At 40.5% G+C, this 24,211-nt stretch overlaps 1 protein-coding gene across 5 annotated transcripts in view; it reads right to left on the minus strand.

Moving 5' to 3' along the window:
• TNC (tenascin C) overlaps positions 1 to 4,666 on the minus strand; it is a 73,593-nt gene extending 68,927 nt beyond the window's left edge. For 4 of the 5 annotated variants that reach the window (XM_069872999.1, XM_069872998.1, XM_069872997.1 and 1 more), the window contains exon 1: positions 4,466 to 4,663. The gene's annotated coding sequence lies outside the window, so the exon portion shown is untranslated. Of the gene's footprint in view, positions 1 to 4,465 lie in introns of all 5 variants that reach the window. The other variant, XM_069872995.1, reaches the window with a different exon arrangement.
• Between the last annotated feature and the right edge of the window lie 19,545 nt (positions 4,667 to 24,211).

Raw genomic sequence — 24,211 nt, forward strand, 5'->3', positions numbered from 1 at the left:
AAGTTGGAAGTTCTGAAAACTTGGCAACATCCCACCCTAGTTTAACTGAAACTACGGTGGCAAGACAATTAAGGATGTAAATTTGAAGAAATTTCTTGCAACAAGATCAACTTGGGATGAATTTATCTTTGGTAATTGACTCATGCACAAGCCAAATGAAACAAAAATAGAAAATAATTCTCATGGACTCCACAACATGAGCAGGAAAATCTCACATTATATATATACACACATATAATGTATAATATTAACTAGCGTTCTTTAAAATCTACATCCAGATATACCCACTGAAGCTTTCATTGGTTTTTTTGTCAGAAACAGGATATGCAGTACACAAGAGAGAGAAAAATACTACATATAGAAAAACAGTAAAATATTTCACTACAGCCATGTCTAGTTATAAGCGCATGTATAACATTCCAGTCAATGTTAAAACCAGACACTCAGTTATTCAAACTTCATCCTTTTAACAGAAGGATCCCTATTATAATCCTTCTTTCAATGTCAAATACTTTCTGCTGGATCAAGAAACATCTCTTGTCAGGCAGAATCCCATCCTGACTCCTCCTCCCCAGTCTGCCCATTCCGCACAGTTCAGTTACATCATACATTGAAAGATTTCTCTAGATGGAAGAATGCCCAGGTTTTAACTTTTCCCACATGTGGAAGGCATTTAACTTCAGCTCAGATCAGACAGAGGGTCGAACGCACGAGTGGACCATAAGCACTGAGTGAGGGAAAGCTACACACTTGTATAAACCCCAGAGCTCAGTAGAAATTGAGAAGGCTCAAGACTGTCTCTTGGGGTTGTTCATTTTCCTTCTTTCTGGTAGTCCCATTCCTCAAAGAACTGGTTTCTTCCTTCTTTTTTCTCTTCACTACACAAAGTACTTCTTTGAACAGCTAATAATAGCAATTGTAAGTTCTTTGTGGTAGAGAACATTACTTATTTTGTCTATTCACCATTTCTAAAAGCTGTAGCAGCAGTAACAACACCATCAGCTTCTAATAAACTCCTAGACAGAACCAACTGAAGTCATGGACAGCAAGTCCACTTTGATATCAAGCAGTTTCATTAATTAAACTACATTTTAGGAACTCATAAATGATCTGTACACATTTATCAGCTCTTGAGCTGAAGTTATGATGTTTCCTGTCCAGAACTTATTAGTTACTAACCCTACAGTTGCTTTCACTAGTTTTGCATATTTCTGAGCCTGGGTGATGATAAAATATTTACTGATTAACTTAATTCACTCTTTACTACTTTAGTTTCTTGCTTCAGTAACAATGATTTTTCTGCAATATCACATCAGTGGCTTCCTTGAAAATACTATGGGTAGCTATTACACTTTACAGTAGTTTCATATTTCTGTACTTTATAACAACTGGTTCTGATAACACAGATCAGTCATTGAGAGCTGTGTGCTAAATTCACACCCGAAATTAAGTCTGTGAAAGTGCATGTTGGTTAAACACAGCGCAATTTTGAAGGCCAGTGTCTCAAACTGCCACAGTTCAAAATGAATGCCTTTTTGTTACTGGAAAGCTGAGATTTCTAACTTTCTAGTGATCTAAATAATCCATTTCTAAGCCTAGAGCTTTATGAGATCCTGGACCTTAAAACTGCCAATGGCCCTTCAGCTTAGCAAACTATGATGGCACATGTCCAAGGACAAATACATCAAGTAACTGTCTTCAAATTAGAATAATTCTTAATCACTCTGAATTTCTCATTTTTCAATAGATGTGACAAAGGTAGGAGAAGTAAATGAACATCTGATAATGAAGCAAACACTTCTCTCTGCATATACACTTACTTCCAAATGTAATATTCAACCTAGACAGGGACTAGGGCTCCCTAATGGATACAGCCAACTGAATGAACACTTTATGCCTTACAGGTCTCCCAATGCGGGACATCCATTTACACCAGACAGCTATTATCCAATCCAGTACACTTCATTGGTGTTTAGCACCACTCAGACTTCTGAACATACCCTACAAAGCCTTAACAACAGATGCACTGTTGTGTCCTATGAGAAAAATGTCAGAGAACCACACAAGCAGGTCTAGGATTTCAAATGGTTTTACCAGAAAGGGTTAAAGCTCTGGCTCCAAAGCAATATCACTGTTTCAAATGCACACTTGCTTCTCAGTTCTGCCTCACTCCTGAAAAGGATGAAAAAGTCCCAGGCAGCACAGGCTCTGCCATCTAATCTCATTTTCTTATCAAAAGTGACACAATGCTCAAGAACAAACTTTTAACAGCCTCTTCACAGTGAGTCAGAACATCTTCTACATGAATAGTCTTTGGCTTTTTTTAGACACTTTATAAAAAGCAGTAATATGAAAAATAAGCCACCCAATTTGAATTTCAAGCATCTTTAGAAATTCTATTCTAGCAACATGGTGGTTAAGTTTAAGTGAATACCGAGGAGAAATGAACCAGTCAGTCTTAAAGCATAGGAATCAGGCACTTTTTAGCTTGAATTTAGGAGAATTCCCAGTAGTTCTAGCATTATTAAACATAATTATTTCAATGGAAGAATTGGATCAGTTGGCTCTCTTTTCATACACCTATCACCACAACATACCTGGATGAGATTTCTTCAGCAGAACATCAGCTTCCTCTCCAAATGAGGCATGACATTCTAACCTGCAGGCTGAATGCTTTTTTAGCAGATCTTTGGCTCTCCTAGAGCTTTGGAAACAATGATAAAGTAACTGTTGTTATAGGATTAAGCACTGGGACTTGCAAAGAATTCTCGCTGAGCTGGAAGGAGCCAGAGGATAAACTTAATGAGCAAAATATATGGGAAATGGATAGCAATTTCCTGAGGATAGAGACTGTGACAGGGTCAGGAACCATGGGGGCAAGCAGTGCCCTGCAGAGCATCCCTCATACTCTGCCCCTTTTCATCTGCTAATCACCCTGCTCTGTTCAGATGCCATCCTTTCCTAAGTAATAGTGCAGAGGTGAGGTAGCTGCAACAGGGATGCACTCAGAACTCTTCCAAGTACTAACTTCACTGCCACGGACTGCAGGTAGACCCATTCTCTTCTGATTAAACAATTTCATTCGATCAAACATTTGCTCCTGAGTTCCCAATAGCAGCTAGAAAAAAAACCTAAAAGATATCGCAACATCTTTCTACAAGTCTTGCTAGATTTCAAAGGACCATCACTACCCTCCACTGTCCAGCTTATTCCTGGACCATAGCATCCTTAAGATTTCACAGCTTTAATATGCAAATTCACAACCCTGCATAATAAAGCAAAACTAATTTATAGTTAATGAGGACTCATGTCAAATTAATTCCCATGATTTAATGGAAGTTTTTGGAAAAATAAACCAAGAGAGAATACCAAACACAATAGCTTGACAATAAGGCTTTTACCCGGTCCATACAATCACATGCACCTCTTTTGGTTCCGTTTTTTTTTATTGTCAGTTTTTTAGCATCATCATTCCTATCTGAACATATCTTTCTCCTGATCAGTATGATACAGACTTCTCAGAAGTTTAGAATAACTGCCCAAAACTCTATCTCCTCCTATCTAGAGAGCAATCAGGCAGGGAAATCTCTGTGAAGGTGATATAACACAAAGTTTTGAGTAAATGGGCTTAACTCCTAAAAGAATCTAAGTGTGACCACCTTCTCCTAGTTGGCTTCTCTGTTTTAAACCAATCTGAGCCTAACTCATAATTGCAGACACAGTCATGCAGAAAATCTCAGCACACAAGGGAGCAAGTAGTTAAGACACAATGTAAAGCAAGTGTCTCCATTTTTCCATGCTGATGGAGAATTTCACCCTCCCACTCCCGAGAGCTCACCCGTTTAAGTACTGGTAATAAGATACAAGCTGAATCTTCCTTTGTCTTTTACTCCCCGCTGCATATTAATGTTATCATACTTCTAAAAACAGCTGGAGCCCAGTCGGGGCAGGAGAAAAGGTGACAATAAGTGAAAGTAAGTATGCAGACAGCAAATTAAAAAGGAAAAGGGCCTGACTCTTTTCCAGACACACACAATAGCATAGGAAGGTGAGTTATCCCACCTTACTCCACAAGTGGATTTAGTCTCCTGCGGGAGGTGAAGATGGGGAAATCTTTTATATTACTTCAGTAGCCAAGAGGAAATCCCAAATCTGATTTTCTACCATTCCTGTCAATTAGGTTTCTGACTATATTGCTGCAGATGTCCAACATTCAACTAACTCATCCTTCATTCATTCAATGGATCAGATTGATGTCATTGAGACATTTCTTACATCATTACTACACCGGATGATAAAGACAAATTACAGACAGGCATGCTCCCTTTAAAAAATATCCCTAATAGGATTCCTGACAATTCAGACTGATGCCCCTAACTATGAAGGTCATGACAGGATACTGTGTTACTGCAAACTTGGGTAGAAGAGCTCCTGATTCTTTAATTCAGGAAGGAAGCAGACTTACCTTACAGAGTCTGACAGAGATTAGATTCCGCTGGGAGCAGTCTCCATGAAATAAATATGATGTTAAAGTCAGCTATCGGCTTCTGACTTTGTTGCTATCCTGTCAAAACTCAGAGAAGTTGCACTGACTAATTTTGCGTGTGAGTATGTGAAAGACAGAAGCGTTTGACAGTAAGGCAAACTGGTCAGATCAGCCAGATTCAGCTGGGTTTATATAGCTGAGCTGCAAATCCTGATCCTTGGCTCATTCCACTGTAATAGGATGCCTGAAGGCATTTTTTTCAGTTTTGCTTTAAAGGAACAGCCTCTCTCTTTGGCTTAGCTTCTGAAAGACACACACACGCACTCTCACATACACTCACTGTCATACACACAAAAAAAGAATTTGCATGCAATTTATGGCTAAAGAAGGAAACCCCTGAACCATTAAAAGAAGAAAGTCAGCTCAGGGCAAATGACTCAGAAAGCAGAATATTTTCCTTACAGCATCAGCAGAGTACATTAACAAGAACTTTAATCCCCTCATCCCCATTATTTTAACATTGCAAAAGAGTAGCAAACTTAAATGAAATGAGAGGAATAGTAAACGGGATTTCAGTTTCAAAAACTCCTACAGAACATAATGAGTCTAATGTGCAATTAGTATAAATCAACCTTGCTTCACAAAAATCAACTGAAAAATTCAGATTTACACAAGCTGAGGACCTGGCAAATCCCCATGTTTTCAAGCGTGTGATCTCTTATGCATCCTTTTGCACCTCTGCTCTCAAGACCATAGGGAGAAAAGCGGAGAAATCAAGAGAAAAGTCCAGTCAGAGTCTTTGCAAGAAAAAAGAAGAGCTAAAAGCCCCAAGAAAATGACACAGAAGGGATTTCCTTTCTTCTCAGATCTGATAAAAAGAGATTACAGCTCTGTGTGTGTAAAGATAATCCAGCCACTTTTGTGAGGCTTATGGTTTCTCAGTCATTGCATTCTCACTGCTTCCCATCCCAGAGCTATCAGTAACACACAGGGCGCTCATTTGGGCCCTGTGCAGGGGTGTTTGTTATCTTTGACTGCCCCTGAACCTCAGGCTTGTGGCATCAATTGATAGTCACACTTAGGGGATTCTCATTAACATTGATCTCCCTCCTGCCTGATACTAGAAGTTTGCTTCTCCCTTGCCTACAGCCCAGCCCACTGTTGGTTTGGGTTTGGTTTGCGATCTTTTTGTTCCAATTGAGGGGGAAGGAGTAGCGCAGACGGAGAGACGAAGATTAATCTTTAACTTTGAGGTCTATTTTCTAGGATAAACATGAAATGGCTCTTCTGTTTGATGACTCAGAATCTTAGAATCATAGAATAACAAGGTTGGAAGAGACCCACCGGATCATTGAGTCCAACCCTTCCTATCAAACACTAAACCATTCCCCTCAGCACCTCGTCCACCCGTGCCTTAAACACCTCCAGGGAAGGTGACTCAACCCCCTCCCTGGGCAGCCTCTGCCAGTGCCCAATGACCCTTTCTGTGAAGAATTTTTTCCTAATGTCCAGCCTAAACCTCCCCTGGCAGAGCTTGAGGCCATAAAAAGTAAGACTTATCTAAATACTTCTGAAGACAATGAAAACATGGAACACTACTCACCGATTTTAAGGAGCTATGGGATAGCCCAGTAGGAAAGCAGTAGGATCTCACTCAGGAACAAGGCTGCTCATGGGCATAAAAATTGATTACCTGGGCCTTTCTGATCATGTTTTTTTCTTAATGAACCTCATCCCAGCTGGCCTTTTCCCATGCTCCAGGGATTCACACATCCCTTTCAGGATTTGTTCCTTTTTGCTGCTTCAGAAGCCCAGCACTACCAGGGAGATTTGTCCCATCCTGTATATTTAGGAAAGGGTATGAGAATTTCTGACTCTGACATTCTGAATCACCGTTTTAGAATCATTATTTTTGGAGACCATAAATACTAGAGTTCTTGTCTTGAATTTTCTTTGCTGTGGCTTTCATACATAACATGGACCCCATGTGTGTATGCTCTGGTGCCTAATAATATTGCTGAGCTCATGCCGAGCTTCTTTCCTCAGCACATGGCACAAATTTTAGCCATTTCCAAACAGCTGCTGCTGAAGAAGAAATACCCAGAAAAAAAAACACTCATAGAAGTTTTACAAGTTATTTCTCAAAAAAACCCAGATCCCACTTCTCCAACCAATTACAGAAGTGTTCATAAAACACTGTGATCAAAAGTTTTAGTAAAATCAGTGATGCGCCCCAGCAGCCATTTGTGAGCACCCATTTCCAATGTCTGCATTGATTTTTTGCCATGTTGTGTTTCATAGCAGTTGTGACTAAAAAGAAGAAAAGAAACTTTACCACAGAAGCACAGAAACATTGACTAATCCCTGCTAAAGGCACCAGATCCTCTTTGATTACCAGTCTCTTAAAAGTGAATCTTATTCTGGACTCCCTGCCAGTCTCAAAGGCAATGGGGTCACTGCATACAGCCACTAGTAAATCTCCAGGTTTTGTGTGTAATTCTTCTCAGAATAGTCTCACGATGGTCCTGGTAGCTGCCTACTTCAGTCCTGCTCCAATTACATAGTTCTATGAAATTCAATCCAAATATGTACTCAAAGCTAAGAACCGAATATTAGACCTAACACTGATTTTCCAATAAAATCTGATGGAGACTCAGGAAAAGATGGTTCCCCATTCAATGGACCCTTCATTGTCTCTTGCAACAGTAGTCCTTTCACATACTTTTGTAAACCACTTTATTTCATTGTCCATGCCCACAAACCAAGATTTAAACTCATCTATTCTCCAATAATTCTCCACCCACTTACCTGACTTGAAAAAATAAGCCATAGGAGATGAGTTTCAGGTAAGCGTTCAGGCCTGTTCTTGTTTTATCTGTTTGGACTCACTCATCCTTAATCATACTTTGTTGCAAACATCGAATGAGACACTGAGTCAGAAGCAAATGATAGCATGAATGAACAGGGAAAATGTATTTTAATCAGAAATATATCTTTAGTTTGTGATCTTTAACAAGCAGAACTAAAACTGATTTCTGTGCCCTGTGGCATCCCCTTTCATTAGATAGATAACAATTGATACTTTTTAAAATGAAAGGAACAGGGAGAAATTAAATAAACACTGAGCTTCATACACGAGTTTATTGCTGTGGTTTTATGCACTTATAAACTCATATTAGAGATGAAATTAAAATATGTACAGAAGATCATAACAGATAAGCAAATCTAGGAACAGCTTTATATTTATGAAAGCATAAAAGAGACTAACAATTTTTTTTGGAAAATGTTAGTGAATGCAAAAACATCCATCGTTTTGCATATGTTATGGACACTGCTATGACCATATTTGACCATGCTGAAGACAACACTGCATTGAGGTTGGATTGATCCTAATAATTACAACCCATGTTAAAAGACAGGAAAAGTGTCCACTGTTTTGGTGTCAGAGAACACAGAAGTTCATTCTTAACCCATGGGAAGTTTGACCTGAACAAGTGAATGAAGAAACCGAAGGTACAAGTTTGCAGTCAACTTCAGCTACTATTTGGATTTATCATTGTCATCGTCATCATCTGGACATTTCCCAAGGGGTGCCTTCATTCTCTAAATGAAGAAATAGGCAGCAGGTATTTAAGAGTAGACACATGGGGCTCATGTACAGCCTGTACACAGTAAGGCAGTTGTGACAGATACCCATTTAACCTCTCTTTAACTGGTCTTTCAAGGGATAAGTATGTCTTGGTGGTATTTCCATGACCTGGGAAGACCACAGCCTACATCACAAGATATACATAAATACTTCCCATCCAAACTACCAATGTCAGACTCCTATTAAAAAGTGACTTCTGATGTCCATAGAAACCTTTATTATATTTGCAATACACTTTATTAGAAGTTTATGAGACAAAATACAGCTTTCACTATGTATCAGGGTAAGAACAGTGACAAGGAAGAATATATCAAATTGCTGAGCACTAACTGAGAAAGCAAAGCTCAATACATGGGATGGCATAAAGCTTTTATCAGCATGTTAACATTACTCATATGTTGTTAATACATAGATGACACGAGGAAAGTAAGTCAACTGCTGTAAAGGTTTTATATTGTGCCACACCAATTTGTATCCCATAAGTGCTTGAGTTCATAAAAATACGTAAGCTCATGTTCCTATCTGTCCCTAAATACTTATGTGCACTTTACTGTAATCATGATTTTAAGCTTATTGATGTCAAAATTACAGCTAATCACACTAAACATCCTTAAATGTCTTGCAGGAACAGTTTCTATCCTGAAGCTTAAGTAACAAAAATAGGAAAGTGGAAGTTTATAGTGCTTATCCCTTCTACACGAAACAGGTTCAGATATAATGATAGCCATTATCAGTATACACCCTACAGTGGTGAGATTCCTAATACTGGTAGCATGGATAGTTGTACAGCACAAATGGATGTGAGCACACCTAAGTATCCTTTTATTAGAAAACATGATGCAATTGCACCCAACTATCATCACAAGGGGTTTGGCTTAGGAGGAAGGTAACACATTACCCACAGGATTGCTCTATGTAAACACTCCCTTAGGTAAAGAGGGGGTATCTAATGAAGTTATAAAAACTGGTAGCTGAAAAATGTAGCTCTCCACAGACAGTGCTAGCAATGTTCCCTTGGCCTGTATCTTGGTGTGTCAAGTACCATTTGTTTAATAAGAACTTGCCTTTATTTTGGGTAAGAATTTGGTGGTGCTTGCAACCCAAATGTCCTGTCCTCATTTATGTCACATTAACATCTCACATGCATCTCCTGCACACTCCAGAAAAAAAAGCCATGGGCACTCCATAATCTTTGATGTCCTCCTGGACTGAGTTATGGCCCTGGAGAGCCCTGCAGTAAAAGGTACCTGGAAGAAGCATTTGCCCAGGTGAGGTGTTGCTCCCAGAAAGCATCTTCAATCACTAAGAGACATGCTAGTGGGTCACCAGAAATGGATCTCTCACCCCACATAAGCATGAGACCACTCCTCTGAAAAAATGTACACCAGACACATAGACATATCTTTGTTTGCTGCCTCTAAATATAAAATCTGCTTTCTTAGGGAAAAGGAGAATGAAGATTTAACAAGAAGCTCCTCTGATAGCTTCATTCAATTATTCTACTCAGTGTGAGTCATGCTGTGCTGTAACTAAAAGACAGAGAAAATAGTTTAATGAATTTAAGCAATATTTAATCTTAACTGCTTGTTTAATCCAAAAACATCAAAGCACTTACACAGGAAAAGAATGAGATGGGGCCTTACAGGTGATATAGTCTTTCCCTAGGGCACAATAAGCTACACCAAACCCAATACAATTTAGTGAAACAAGCTTGGTAAAGAGTATAGCACTTTCTTGTTGAGGGAGAATTACATAAAAATTAAATATGATATCAGCAGCATAATGAGAAATCAAAGACGAGGTTCAAGACTTTCTAACACCCGGTCAGAACTCTGCATGACAACCTTGACATTTTTCAGCTGTCCATACCCGTACACAGCACTGGCCCTGTTGTGTTCCTGCTTTAGGATGAAAGCCTCTATTCTGAGGGAAATAGTGAAAAGTTATATTCTAAAGAAAAAAAATGAAAAAGATAACAGCTCAGTTCAGTCACTCATGCTTCAGGCAATGCTGCCAACTAGTCAGGCAATGCTATCAATTAGTCTAAAAGCTACACCTTCCCTGGTTAGTTGTTCAACAGAAAACCCATAGCAAATGTACACACGCATACACACCCCAACATAACGAAAGAGAAACTTTACAAAGATTTGGATCCATGGTGTTGCAGGTGATAGGTTTCATAATCATTGTGCAGTGATTAGTTTTTGCTAACTGCAGAGGCAAGACCCACTGGCTGTAAAGGTAATTATGCCTAAACCTTTAAAGTAGAAAGCTGATCACAACGGCTGTCCTAATCCTAAAGCAAAACCCTGACATAGGAAGACAGTGTAGGAAAATGTGGCCTAAGAATCTCCACCTATAATCCCTCTGGGAATTAAATAAACACTGCTATTCAGCCACATCTACAAACATCATACCATGCAAATCATCCCCGGCATTCCTATGAGTGAAGATAAAATGTATATAGAGAGATTTGTATTTATGGTAGGTTTTCCCATGCCTGTTCTATCAATATCACCTTAAAAAGATCCACCTGAGGAAAAACAGACTCACTGTGTCTGTCTTGCACAGTTTAACTGGATGTTACAAAGACAATCCCTATCCACTGACATAAGAGAGGGGAAAACCCCATTTCTTTTCAATGCACTCTGATAAGAGAGGAAAAGACGTTTGTCCTTTGAGTGAAAAAAAGAATCTTCCCAAAAACCCTAGCAATCTTTGGAGGAAAGCTATCTGAGTACTGGAAATATCAAACTGTGGTTGAGAAGACAGGAAACATCCAAAACCAACTAAACATTACCTGTTTGTGCTGGCCCTATGCACTTATATCTCTTGTCTTCAAAACATATCCTAAAACTGTTTTAAACTAATAAATTGTGGTCACAGATTAGCAGATAGGGATATTTAACCTCCCTGTCCTGCTTTTGAAGGTGAACACCAGATAAGGTCATCAGAGAAATTGAAGAATCTGGCTGATGGGGAAGCGATGATTTGCTTCATAATTCTTAGCCATGTTTGCTGAAGTAGGAGAGATATCAACCAAACACAGAGCTGTTTGACCTGAGCACAGAGCACTTGTACAGAGCAGCCAAGTGTTTCAGCGCCAGAGTTGGAACTAATCTGTTCATTTTCATGGAAGAATTAACAATGTATGTTGTACCACAGGTTCAAGAGCAATATCCTAGAACAAAGTGGGGTAGGGCTGGTAGATACGGTAGCCACATATCCTTGGAACATAATTCTGGCTTCCTGAAGTACTAACAGTTGGTTCGGGTTTTTTTCAGCTACATTTGCCTAATTATTGTCTCACTTCTTGATAATATAACAAGAAACATGGTCAAGGAAAAGTGAACTTGTGAGAATTTGCACTCTACTCCCCAGCTCCAACCTAGCTGCTTTTACTGAAAAGTGTTAATTAGTGTCTCCCTCCCCTCTGCTTTTTCTCAGAATCCCCTTGACCAGCTGGGATATCATCTCCAAGTTGTCAAAGACTGGCAAGCACCAGCTGCGTGATTAATCCTGTATCACTCACGAGAGTCTTTAGTATTGTCCTACTGTTCATCACCAGCTTTCACCCAGGCACGAAGAGACAAGAGCACAGTCCTAGCAACCTGATTTCAATGCTGCCCATTTTACCTGAGAGGCTATGGACACAGCACAGCAATGGGAAAAGGGAGAGGGGATGCTGGCTCTTCACAGAGCTCTGATCCTGTCTGTACGGCAGCAAGGGGGAACACAAACTCTTTCTGCTCTCTCCTTGTGCATTGCTCAACACACTGCTCTGTGTTACTAGTGAGGTCACACTATAAAAGCGGACCAAAGGGGAAAAGGGAGCCCTTACTCCTTGCCTTTTTCCCAGCATTTCCGGAAGGAGCCCATACGCCTCTCCTCATATCCTGCAGTTGGCTGCTTCTGGGACCGAAGGGAAACCTCAAAGCAGATGGGATTTTGCTTACTTACATTTTCTATAGCTAACTCAGATTTTATTAAACACAGCTGGAATCCCAGACTTCTTCAAACGGGTTAGCTCACTTCTGATGTTGCTTCCATGTCTTTAGAAATACAGGCTTAGAAATAATTTTGAGCCAAAAAAAAAGAAAAAAAGACAGACTAAATACTAAATATTTCAGAAGCATCTAAGTCATGAATGTAATAAAAAAATGCAAGGTTGTAACTGAGCCTTGACCAATCCTATCTTATTTCCCAGTTATTCACATCTTTAGTAGAGCAGTGCAGTCCACGCTAGACTGAAACTCAAGCCCATCAGATAACACAGGAGAAGGAAAATATACACTAGAGTAAAACAGGATAATGCTTAACTCCTACTACTCCTTATACCAAGTGCCTTTCCTGCAGTATCTAAAATGCAGGGGCACTCTTATCTTCTCATAAGTTTGGAGCTCTCTTAATATCAACAACAGAAGACCCAATATAGTTTAAATCTTCTCTCTTGCTCATAGCCATCTTTCTTAGCTCAGATTTAAGATTATCTCCCTTTCAGAGCTAGCAAACAAGGCCAGCCTTCCACAACAGAACAATACAAGTAACTCTGTGCTGAAATAACTTTGCTTGCAACCTATTTGTATGTTGACAACACAAGAATAGGAATCATGTAGGCTGCTTTTATTCTGAATAAATTCTTTAATCCTCATACTTTTGGAGTGCAAATTGTGTGACAGTAATGTGCAAATACTCCTCCTAAACCTCATTTACAAAACTGAAGTTTATCAAATGCACAAGTTCAATTCACAAAAGAACAGATATTTCTTTTTTTTTCAATATCTGCTTCAACAATTTAATAATACCTGTGTTTTCCCAACGATCAAGTCAGAGCAGAAAAGTCTTGCTGTTTGGTACAGCAGTAATTTCTACTTTTTGATCATCCCAAACAAATGGCACACGCTGCCTATAATGAGGAATGCACAGAAGCACATAACAAAAATACAGATTCAAGAAAGAAAAAAAGAAAGACTGCCCACTGCAGATCTCTGCTTTAATCTGTCATCTCCAGAAGAGCCCTAATTTTGTTAGAGTGCAGCTAGACTTCTCTCATGTAAAGAATTTTTAGGGCAAATATTTCCATTACGAGAGTTTTTTCTAAAGTTGTTGTTCTAAACTGTACTATTTTGGCCAAGGCAATGCCTCCCATAAGGGTGAATTCTAAAATTGATTCCTGGAGAACAGAAAAGGATGCAGAACATATATAGGCATCAAATTCCAAATATTTTATTTCTTCTTTAAAAGCTTTTTACACACACCAATGTGCAAAGCACTTGTTTAACAGCTAGTGCTTTAGTATCCCAAATTGATCATGTCCAAGATTGCTCATTACTGTTAGGAAGTGATTCCACTTTGTAAAGCCAACAAAAGATATTCCCTGTCATGAATTCCAGTCAACCATAGCCAAATTCAGCCCATGTCTTCCTACTGTAGTTTTCCACTGCCTCAACATTGTAACTGCTGCAGAGTGTATCTCACTGCGTCACTGAATAAAAATTAAATATAAAACAGAACAGTGTGGTGGGAAACTCAGAATTCAACACATCAAACATCTTGGATTTCATCTTGGCATTTGGCCAAGGAGCAGGAGCACTTATGGACTCGAAGCATATTTTGCTGATAGTATCATGACTCCCCTTTTTCTTTTCTTTTTTTTTCCTTCTGTCTACATTACCAGTGTCTGTTCCCAATTTGCTGCGTAATGAAGTGACACAGGGCTTAGGAACGTTCCCTGGAACAAACTACCAGCCCCCACCACCTACTGCACCAGGGAGACTCGTGGCTCTGACTCCATGGCACCCGGGACCAACAAGAGCTACTGCAGCAGCCCTGGCAAGAATAAAAAAGCAACCAGACTCCACATGTCCGCCCAGTACTGAGGAGGGAGTGAGTGAAGACAGATTTTCCATTCTACAGTCAGAGGCCCATCTTACGGGAAATTTCAGTCAGTAAAAGCAAAATGTTACTGGAACGTTGCCTTTCTGAGCTTGCGTGGAATTTTTTATTATTATTAAATTTGGAGAAACAGGTGTGAAAAATTCATCTCTTTCCCCACGGGGCTTATTCAGATGTTGCATGTTGTGTGGACTCTGCAAGATGCAAAAGGGCTTCTGTCTGGCAATGTTACCTGCAGACAAATACCTGTTTCTAATTAGCTGCGGGTGTTCCCTGCCTGCCCACCCCAAGGCAAGCCAGGAGCAAAGTATTTGGCAATAACAACGTTGCTGCTTGCTGAAACAACCTGCCAAATAACTTCCTTTGCATTCAGAGTATCAAAGGTAGCTGAAGAAGTAAGCTGGTGCATCTCAGTTCTTTGTGAGCAGCCAGAACATCATAAACTGTCCTCTGTAGGTAGAGGATGCTCAGCCCCACTGAAAGACTACCACAAAATGACACTGAGCCTTCACCAAAACACTGACTGCTCTTCTTTCAGGTGAGGCAGCACAAAAAAGCTTCATGGAACCAGAAGGCATCTTTTCTGTTTGTGGTGCTTTCCAACCAAGCTCCCAGATATCTGGCACTCAAGACAGGACAGCAAGAAGGATAATTAACTCTTGCTGCATCGACTCTCCTTCAGGCCCAGAGCCTCATGCTAACAATGTGAATGTAACACGACTCATTTCCATAGCCACATTTTGGTGGATTAGCAGGCATTTCTAACCAGTCAAGAGTTTGAGGAGGTATAAGCAAGCCTATGCCCTATTTAGTGGAGGTATCACAGTCCTCCAATACAAAAAAAAAAATAAAGTACGAAGATCCTGAGTGGGTGGAAAGACAAGGACAGCAAAAGAACCAGGGAGAAATGTCCTTTTTATTCTGTTGGGCCCTCCGCTATGAGCAGCATATGCTTAAAGATGTATTACCATTCATCAAGGAGAGCACAACAGGTTTTATCCTTTCAGTAGCTGGCTCAGACAGCAGAGGCATGGACTCAGGGGGTCCCAGATCCAGAAAAAAATGTGTGGAGAGAACTACAAGCAATTCCTTAGTGAAACAATTGGCATCTGAAAGCTAACGGATGTTTGAGGAAGTTATTAAGATACAATCTTGGAAGCAACCCTTGGCACCTGTGCCTGTTCCAGCACTGCGGTACAGATGAATAAATTAACCCTCAGTAAAAGAGGAAAAAGTTATTTTACATTCTTTACATCTACTGACAGACAAAAGCAAACAACCCAGTAAGGAGGACAAGGAACATAGAAAATGTTCTGAGTTTTCCAACTTATTATAACTCACATCCTTTCCAGAAGGTGACTGCAAAGGATACAGTTGGTATAAGAGTTATATTGGGGGGAACAACAGGCAATACAGGCACCTTTTAGGTTTTCTGTTCTGAAAGAAGTCCAGGAAATGAATACTTCTTGTACTGTGTATAAAAAAAACAAAAATAAATATCCCAACCATCCCCCCAAAATAAACTCTTATGCATAAAAGACTCAGGTGATCAAAAGCTATGGGATTTACTTGCAGAGACCTGAGAGTTTCAGTGCACAGCAGTTCCTAGGGTCAAATCCAGCTGCCAGCATCGTGGCCAATTTGCAGCCTGGTACCCAGCAGGAGTTACAGTGTGCTGTGCTCTGTCCCAGCACCAGCCAAAAGCTGCCCTGTCCTGTGCCCATTAGCACAGGACAGGGATCCTTCATAGAATCAGATAATAGTTTGGGTTGGAAGAGACCCTAAAGATCGTCTAGTTCCATCTCCCCTGCAATGAATAGGGCCATTGACCCTAGTCCTGTCACTACAAGCCTTTGTAAATAGTCCCTCCCCAGCTTTCTTGTAGCCCCTTTAGGTACTGGGAGGTCACTATAAGGTCTCCCTGGAGCCATCAGGTTCATTTTGCACAGAGGAGACACCTGCTCTTGCCTTACCCTTTTATTTCTAGTCCTTGTATTTATGTTTTGCTTAAATGCAACATGCTTTGCCAAGGCAAGAAAGTATGAGATGCACTTATTACAAAGGTAATTTTCTCTCTCTTTGAACTATCTGATAGTCAAACCTTCTCTCAAGGCAGCATTGAAATTTTATTCCACAATTAACTATTTCAGAGACAACTTACTGGGCTGCCTGGACTGCTGTCTAGACCTGGTCTGGTAATTCCCACTTTTCTACAGAGTCTAATGGAGTTGCTCATGTATCATATATCTTTTATTTCATTTTATTTTTTTTAACCATGAAATTAAATCTCTTACCTCATTAGAGAAGAATCTGATGAATGGCAAATCTGTTTCAGAGCAAGCCAATATATTTGCCACAATCACAGAGAACTGCCTGACGTCCAGGCTGCTGTGGATTTAAGGTGGGAGCCTGTATAAACATTAATATTTCAACTGGGCAGGAAAAGGTTGAGAGGAAGGAGAGCACTTCAGAACAAATTCTGCTCTTAAAGGGGTGTAAATCCAAAATAGCTTCCCTGAGAATAATGACATTACTTCAGGTTTTTATTGGTGTAAATGAGCTTGCCTCCTAAATGACAGGTCAGAAGTTTGATGTTCTAGACTGGAGGAAAGGAAGCGGTTAATGTTTCACTGTGCTGTAAAAAGCCAACTGTGTCAATAGACTATATCCCACCTAGAGAAAGAGAATTTCTAAATGTGGCCGGATTTGACATCAGAAATGCATAGGTGCAGCCTCCTATACACTATTAGGAAACACAAGGTGACACATAATACATCAGTGGAATATTTTTTTACCTCGAGAATATGGATAATGTGATCATTGAAAATCCAGCTCAGGGACCCTCACAACTAAGGGTGTGTAAATCTGAAATTCCTTCACAGGTTAATAGGTCTCTTGGGAGAAAACGTCAACAATCTGGACACTTCTACAAAGCTTTCTCCAAATGCCCCTGTATTAATTTGGCTTGGAAACTAGGCTGAGCACAGCATGAGACCCAGCTCTCCTCGGAGAATCATGTGACTTGGTAGGCATAATTTGACTGGTTTCCTTTCCTTGCTAAATGCAAGCTGCACAGGAGGCTTAGGGGACTGAATTAAACCAATTATAAGTTATTTAGTTTTCCAAGAAGTTCATTGATGAAAGTTCCTGATCACAGACCCATCCTGAAGTCCATTATAACAACTGGGCAAAACCAACAACTTCCCTTGTGGTCAAAGGGTATGAAATGACACCACCTGTGCCATGCAAGTTTGAGACTAAGTACCCCACCACATTAGAAAGGAAGGCACTTGGCTCTTACCATGGCTCTCCAGTCCTGGACTATCATGAAGCGTCACACCGTGACTTAACCAGCTGACTGTCTCAGCAGATCATGACAGGTATTGTTCAGAGAGACAGCTACAGTAACAATGTTTACTGGAAGCAAAGACCTGTGCTCAAAATGATGATATTGAGGAGAGAAGGAGGCCTTAAATATCAACTCCATGTTTCTCTTATCTTCAGGACTCACAGCATACTCAGCAACCCTTGGAGTCTTGTACCCAGGACAAGTCTGTCCAGTGCATGCCACTGATACAAGATCAGTACCCAAACCTTTTTGGAGAAAAGGCCTATCTCATTAATTTTACACCATTCACACAGTCAAAATTCTATCATTCCTCATACCTACAGTGGAAATGACAGGAAGAGGAGTGGGCCCTTGGTACCTTCTATTCCATCAGCCAGGCACTGTGAAGCCAGATGTCTCCTTACTCAGCCTGAATTCAGGAAGGCTCAAAAACAGCTTGTAAAGATGTTTTCTCCTGCTTTATAAACTATCCTTGTATCACACACAGCTCTTGCAAACAGCTGCAGCCTCTTTAGCATCTCCCTTGCAAAACATGCAACATGGTTTTGATATCTAGCCAAACTGCAATTTAAAAATCACAAAAACGCTTCTGCCAGACAGTTCTGGAGTGGATGGCGAAGAGAGCAGAGACTGTGCAGGGGAATAAGGCTTCCATACAGACTGTTCGGTAACTGGTTGCCTTACAACACAAGTGCCACTGAAGGTGTGTTTCAGAATCCCAGGAGAATTTTGAAGCCCTCTTTGAGTGCCACAGTGGCCCTACTACCGAAACTGGAAAGTTTACATGTATATTCAATCATAGAGTAGTTTGGGTTGGAAGGGACCTTGAGGATCATCCAGTTCCAACCCCCTGCCTTGGGCAGGGACACATCCCACTAGATCAGGCTGCCCAAGGCCCCATTCAACCTGGCCTTGAACACCTCCAGGGAAGGGGCAGCCACAGTTTCCCTGGGCAACCTGGGCCAGGGCCTCATCACTCTCATGGTGAAGAAATTCCTCCTTATGTCCAGTCTAAATCTGCCCCTCTCCAGTTTATACCCATTGCCCCTTGCCCTATCACTACAAGCCTCACTGAAGGTAGCTAAATATAGTTGAGACAAAGTTAAACTACTATGATATTGATAACATAAGCCAAAAGAGTGGAGATTTGGTTAGATATTAGTGAGAAATGTTCTCCTGTGAGGGTGGGAAGGCCCTGGCCCAGGTTGCCCAGAGCAGTGGTGGCTGCCCCATCCCTGGAGGGATTCAAGGCCAGGTTGGACGGGGCTTTGAGCCCCCCGATCCAGTGGGAGGTGTCCCTGCCCATGGCAGGGGGGTGGAACTGGATGGGCTTGGAGGTCCTTTTCATTCCAAACTATTCCATAATTCTGTGATAACACTGGCCTGCAGTACAGACAATACCCAAAGGCTCCATATGAGCATCTGGCCTTTTCAAACAGAAAGAGAAAATGAAAGATAATCAGACTTTCCAAATACCAGGAATTCCTAGAAAATCAAATATTTGTCATTTCCTTTATGCCAGGGTTTTGGGCTACACCCAAGCCAGATATTACAGTGCTGCGTGGGTCCTTTACAGCGTAGGCAGAACAGCTCTGTGCTGATCGCACAGCCCTGTCTGAGTTTCCTCAGCAAGAAAACTAGGGATTTTCCATTTCCATGATTATCCCTGACTGGCTGCAGTGATTTTCCACGAGTTACAGAGCACTTTCAAATGCACTTTAAGCACAAAAGAAAGGAACACAACATCTGAATTGGGGACTGCTGATAAATATTATTTGCAAAACTCATCCCTTTGTATTAGTTAAGGATGTAAATAACAGTAGCTAAGAATCTTTGCAAATTTTTCTACAGCAGAGACTAGGAAGCTTTCTGTATTGATGGTTGCTGAGTTCTTTTAAGATCTATAACATCATCTTTTTTATGGAGGCATCTAGCTGCCTTAGAATAACAATGATCTTTGACCTTGCAGCTGGATTATCTCTGCTGAAAAGGCAACTGTTCATGCACTCTAATGTATTCTTGGGATGGACAGTAAAATATAGGTGCAGCTTGCTGAGCCTCTTTTACCTTAGGGACACAGATAATGCCTGTAATAAGGAGGTGGCAGTGGGGGATTGGACTGCAATTGAAGTTGGCCCTGGGAGTCTGCTGGAGGCTGTAGCTATGTAATGTGGCATCCCTCTGGTCCTAAAATCTGTCATGTATTTTAATAGGCCTTTATACCACCCAGTTTGAAGCTTACCTGGAAGTGATGCCCACATATAGTATATTTAGCTCCTTGTTTTGCTGGCAATATGTGAGGACAGAAAGGGCGGGTGGACTCTGGATCAGTTCAGTGCAGCTGGAAGAGACCCAAAGTCACAAATGACATCTAGAAGCCACACAGTCTGCACAAATTTGTAACATGGGATAACAGAAATAATGCAGTCATTTAAGTGGCATTTAAATGGTCTCTCTAAATTAGCAGGGTTTCAGAGGTACTTAATAAACATGGCATTGGCTCCCTCTCACACTGTCTGGCCAACATTTACTACAAACCAGTTTCCAGCAAACAATCTTGAACCATCTTCAATTCAGGATTCCCTTGCAATAAGGAAGAGGGCCATGAAAAGCCTTTTAATTGTTCTTACACCTTGTAACTCCCAAAGTAGGAACAATCCTGGAGGCGTTTCGTTCAATGTCATTGAGTTAAGCTGCAGCAAGAAAAGTGATGTCATCAAAGGGATCAAGGGAGATATTTGGATGAAAAGACTATGTGGGGGACTGATTTAATTACTTAAGAATCCAGCTATAAACAGATTCACAAATTATTGTGACAGACAGTAAGCCTTTCGTGAGATTGTTTACCACTGAGTTACACAGGCCAGGATCTGGCCAAACCCGTCATCAGGAAACAAAGCCAGTGAGTAAAGACTGCCAGGAATCCTGTGCTGCTAAGGAAGGTGCCGGTAAGGTAGGCTGGAAGCTAGAAGATGACTGTGGAAAAGGTGGCAGTGGCAGGTGGAGGAGGGGTGACGTTCTTTCCTGACTCTCACTCCAAGAATCAAGTTTGGAAGCCAGAAGACAGCAAGCCAAAGAGCTAAACACATCTGGTCTTGCAGAGGTGTTAGCCAGAGGAGTCTGATAAATGGATCAGTGCCTACAAAACAGATCCCTAAGGCATCAGGCTAGAATTGTGCCAGTGAAGAGCTTTCATTCAAGCTTTATCTACTGCAGATTATTGTGGCAGTTTTTTCCCTCAGTAAGACAATCGAAGTATTAGAGTAGCCCAGTGAGGGGTGGAAATACTTGTATAGATAGTCTCATAAAGGAGAAAGAATAAGTATTTTGTAATACAGATCTTGTTCTTCCCAGTATAGTAAACTACAATGAAATCCTTTCAGGAATAAGACAGGGCTAAGCTTGAAAGTTGAAGGTGAAAAACAATGATTGTATATTAGTCCTATTTTTTCCCTTTCCCAAATCCTCCACCTGAAACCAACACTACATTTTGTAAAGTTACAGATAGAAAACAAAATAAAGACCAAAAGTCATAAGTAAGGTTACATACAATATCCGTGACAGAGCTAGAAGCAGTCAGATCTCCTTGCACCCAGGGCAGTGTCTCAGCCAAACCACATCTTTCATCACTTTTCAAGTCTGCAATACAATATGTGGATTCTGGGCAAGGCAGAACCAGAAGAAAACTTTCTTTGGAATAGACATGTCTGGGAAAAAACGTGTTTCAGCTCTTCAAAAAGGAAAAAATTCAACAGCCCTCTCTCAAACTTTAAATTAAAGGATATTTTTTCCTAATGACTCATGATAATTCCCAGATCTTGAACTTGCCAACATTTACAGATTCATCTGAGTGCAACCCACATCACAAAATTTGTTTTAGTATTGTCAGACTGGCTCACTAGATCCCAAGTGTGAGGGAGAATGAAGCTTACAGGTTATTAGTGCCAGCAGGGAATAAAAAATCACTGATCCCAAATTTTGGTCCTCAAGAAAACCAGAATACTTCCTCTAATATTAACATTAATATGGGGTGTATGTAGCTTGAGATGGGCATCTACACCTTTGCACAACTATTTACCTACCTGCCTGGAGCTTCTGAAGGATATTTAAGATGTGGCAAGGAATAGATCCTTATATAAATTTCACCAGCCCTAGCCCTGTCCTCATGAGCCTCAGTCATATTTTCCCTTTTCATTCTTATAATGTCAAGTAGCAATGCATTCCCTACCAAGATGGCTGTGTTCATAAATACTAACAACTAAATGAATGAAATCATACTTTGTTCCATCCACTTATCTACATTTAAGTGTCAGAAAGCCTAAACTATTACATTGCCAAATACAGAGAATTTTGTGAAATTCAAAGAAATACAGTTCAACTTTGCTCAAGTAGAGTTCAGCCAATTTACATCAGCTGCAGATCTAGTTCTCTGCAGAGTTTACATTTAGGACCTCATGACATCACTTGTTTCTTTGGTATATGATGAAGCATCTACACTACCTGTTTTGACTACTTCAGTTGCTATGGTTTCTTATGGTTCTGTTGAGAAGCCCCTCCTGAACTTCAGAAGCTTCACACAGATAGTTGTACGCACTCTCCTCACACTGCTCCCTGAAATACCTTATCCTCACAAAGCTTTCTCTGTTTTGTTAAGGATCAACACTGATTCTCTAATCTCATATGTATGAATAGATGTAAACCATTTGGTCCATTCTTTCCCAGCCCAGCGCTTTTCAAATTCTACACCAGCTATGAATAGAACCTACAGAAAAGACAGGGAGGAATTCTTTGTTGGGGAGTGTAGTGCCAGGATGAGGGTTAATGATTTTAAGATGAAAGAGGGGAGAATTCAGTTGGATATCAGGAAGAAATTTCCTTCTGTAAGGATGGTAAGACACTGGCACAGGTTTCCCAAAAAAGTCATGGATGATCTGTCCCTGGAGGTGTCCAAGGCCAAGTTGGATGAGGCTTGGAGCAACCTGATCCAGTGGAAGGTGTCCCTGTCATGGCAGGGGAGTAGGAACGAGAACATGTTTTAGGTCCCTTCCAATTCAAACCATTCAATAGTTCTATAATGAGTATCAGCTGTCTGACTGGCCTTTATCCTTTATGCTTTACTGAGTAGATTGGTGCCTTCTCCAAATGCACAGTTCAAGTACAGGACACCACAAACATTGGAATTGGCTTTTTGGCCTAGGGATTTGGTTTTTTCCACAGTTTATTTACAGATTGAAGGAAGCTTTGGGATGGGAAGAGGAAGACTCCAAACCCACTCCCATTTCATCTTCCTCACAGAAAAAAAAAACAGGCCTTAGAGCCAAACAGTTATTCTACTGCAGTAACAACAGGCCAGTTTGTTATCTTACAGTACATATTTAGATACAATGAGGTTTTACTCTTCTCAGTTTTGTCCTGCATTTCTAATTACTAGTGAGACTGGATTGCCTTCTTTTGAATACAGCTATTAGATATAAATAGACTGATGCAATTTCAGCAGCTCTGCACTGTGTTAATTTTTTCTAGTTGCTGCTTCTTTGCATTCCTGCACATTGGACACTGACACTGCGTTTTAATGAAGTTTTTGGCTTACTACTTTTAACCTCATTGATCTTGAATGTAAATAAAGTTTCATCTTGTTGAATTCCACTTTAAAGTGTGACACAACGTTCTGTTTCACAATATTCGGGGGAGGGGAAGAAGAGAAATCAAGAAATGCTCAAGTTCTCAAAAAGATCAAGACCATTGCTGGAGTTCACTGACCCAAATATGTTTGTTTGCTGCCTGTTTGCAAAGAGGAAAGTCCAATGCGGGCCACTGTGTGCATATACCCCTTGCCTTTCTTCCTGCCTTATCTTGTCTTTCAGATAACAGTATTTCCTTGTCATTCCTTGAAGTGATAATACAGCTTCCTAGGGTTTAGATGTAATGTCCTCCAGAGAAAGGCATGTTATATCTTCAGTATAATGATTTTACACATTTCAAGTTTACTTTTGCTCTCTTTGTTGCTCTTCTTTATTAACTCAAAAGGAAAAGTCATTAAGAAAGATGTTATTAAATATGATCAAAGTTCAGAAGGATAAGTAAACTCAGTCTTGCAATAAACACTCCAATTACTCCCAAGACATAGTTAAATCATTCAGTATTCTTTGTGTTTGAATTTCCTCATCAGAAATCCAGTGACACCTACAACTCCTTTATTTCTTCCAGGTTTCCAGGGCAGGAACTACCTTACTTTCCAGGCCCTCTGCACATAACACAACAGGTTAAAGCAGGGCCTCCAGTAAGACAAACACCAAGTAAACCCAGTACAATGGTGTTCAGCACATTAGCCCTGTCCCAGTTATTAAATGGAAAGGCTGAAGTAAGAATGAAGTTCAGCATCAAAAAGAAAATATTAACTACATAAACCCAAATTTTCTACAAACCTGGGGTTTAGTGACATATTCAGTTATGATAATAAAGGCAGGATACTACTGACTGAACATGTGATTCCAGTATATCCTTGCAACTGGTATGTTGTAATAGCTTCTCAATGTCCGCATTTACGAAGCATGCTGAGATGGATTAAAAAGGAAAGGAGAAGGAGGGAGCTATCACGGCTTCTCCATCACTTTCCTATCCCTATTTGGAGGGAATGGGAGCTTTCCAAACATCTGCATGCAAGAAAGGCTGTAGGTTTGAAATCTCCACTCTTGCCCAATGCCCCGACAGACACAAACTGCTGGTGGAAACTGAGCTGTCGTAAGACCTGCCGAGTTAGTTACTCTGCTACAGTGTTTAAAACTGCCCCAGGGAAACCCAGGGGACATTATGCAAAGTTATTCCTTCCCTG

Source organism: Phaenicophaeus curvirostris, chromosome 20, assembly GCF_032191515.1.
Source record: "Phaenicophaeus curvirostris isolate KB17595 chromosome 20, BPBGC_Pcur_1.0, whole genome shotgun sequence".
NCBI lineage: Eukaryota > Metazoa > Chordata > Aves > Cuculiformes > Cuculidae > Phaenicophaeus > Phaenicophaeus curvirostris.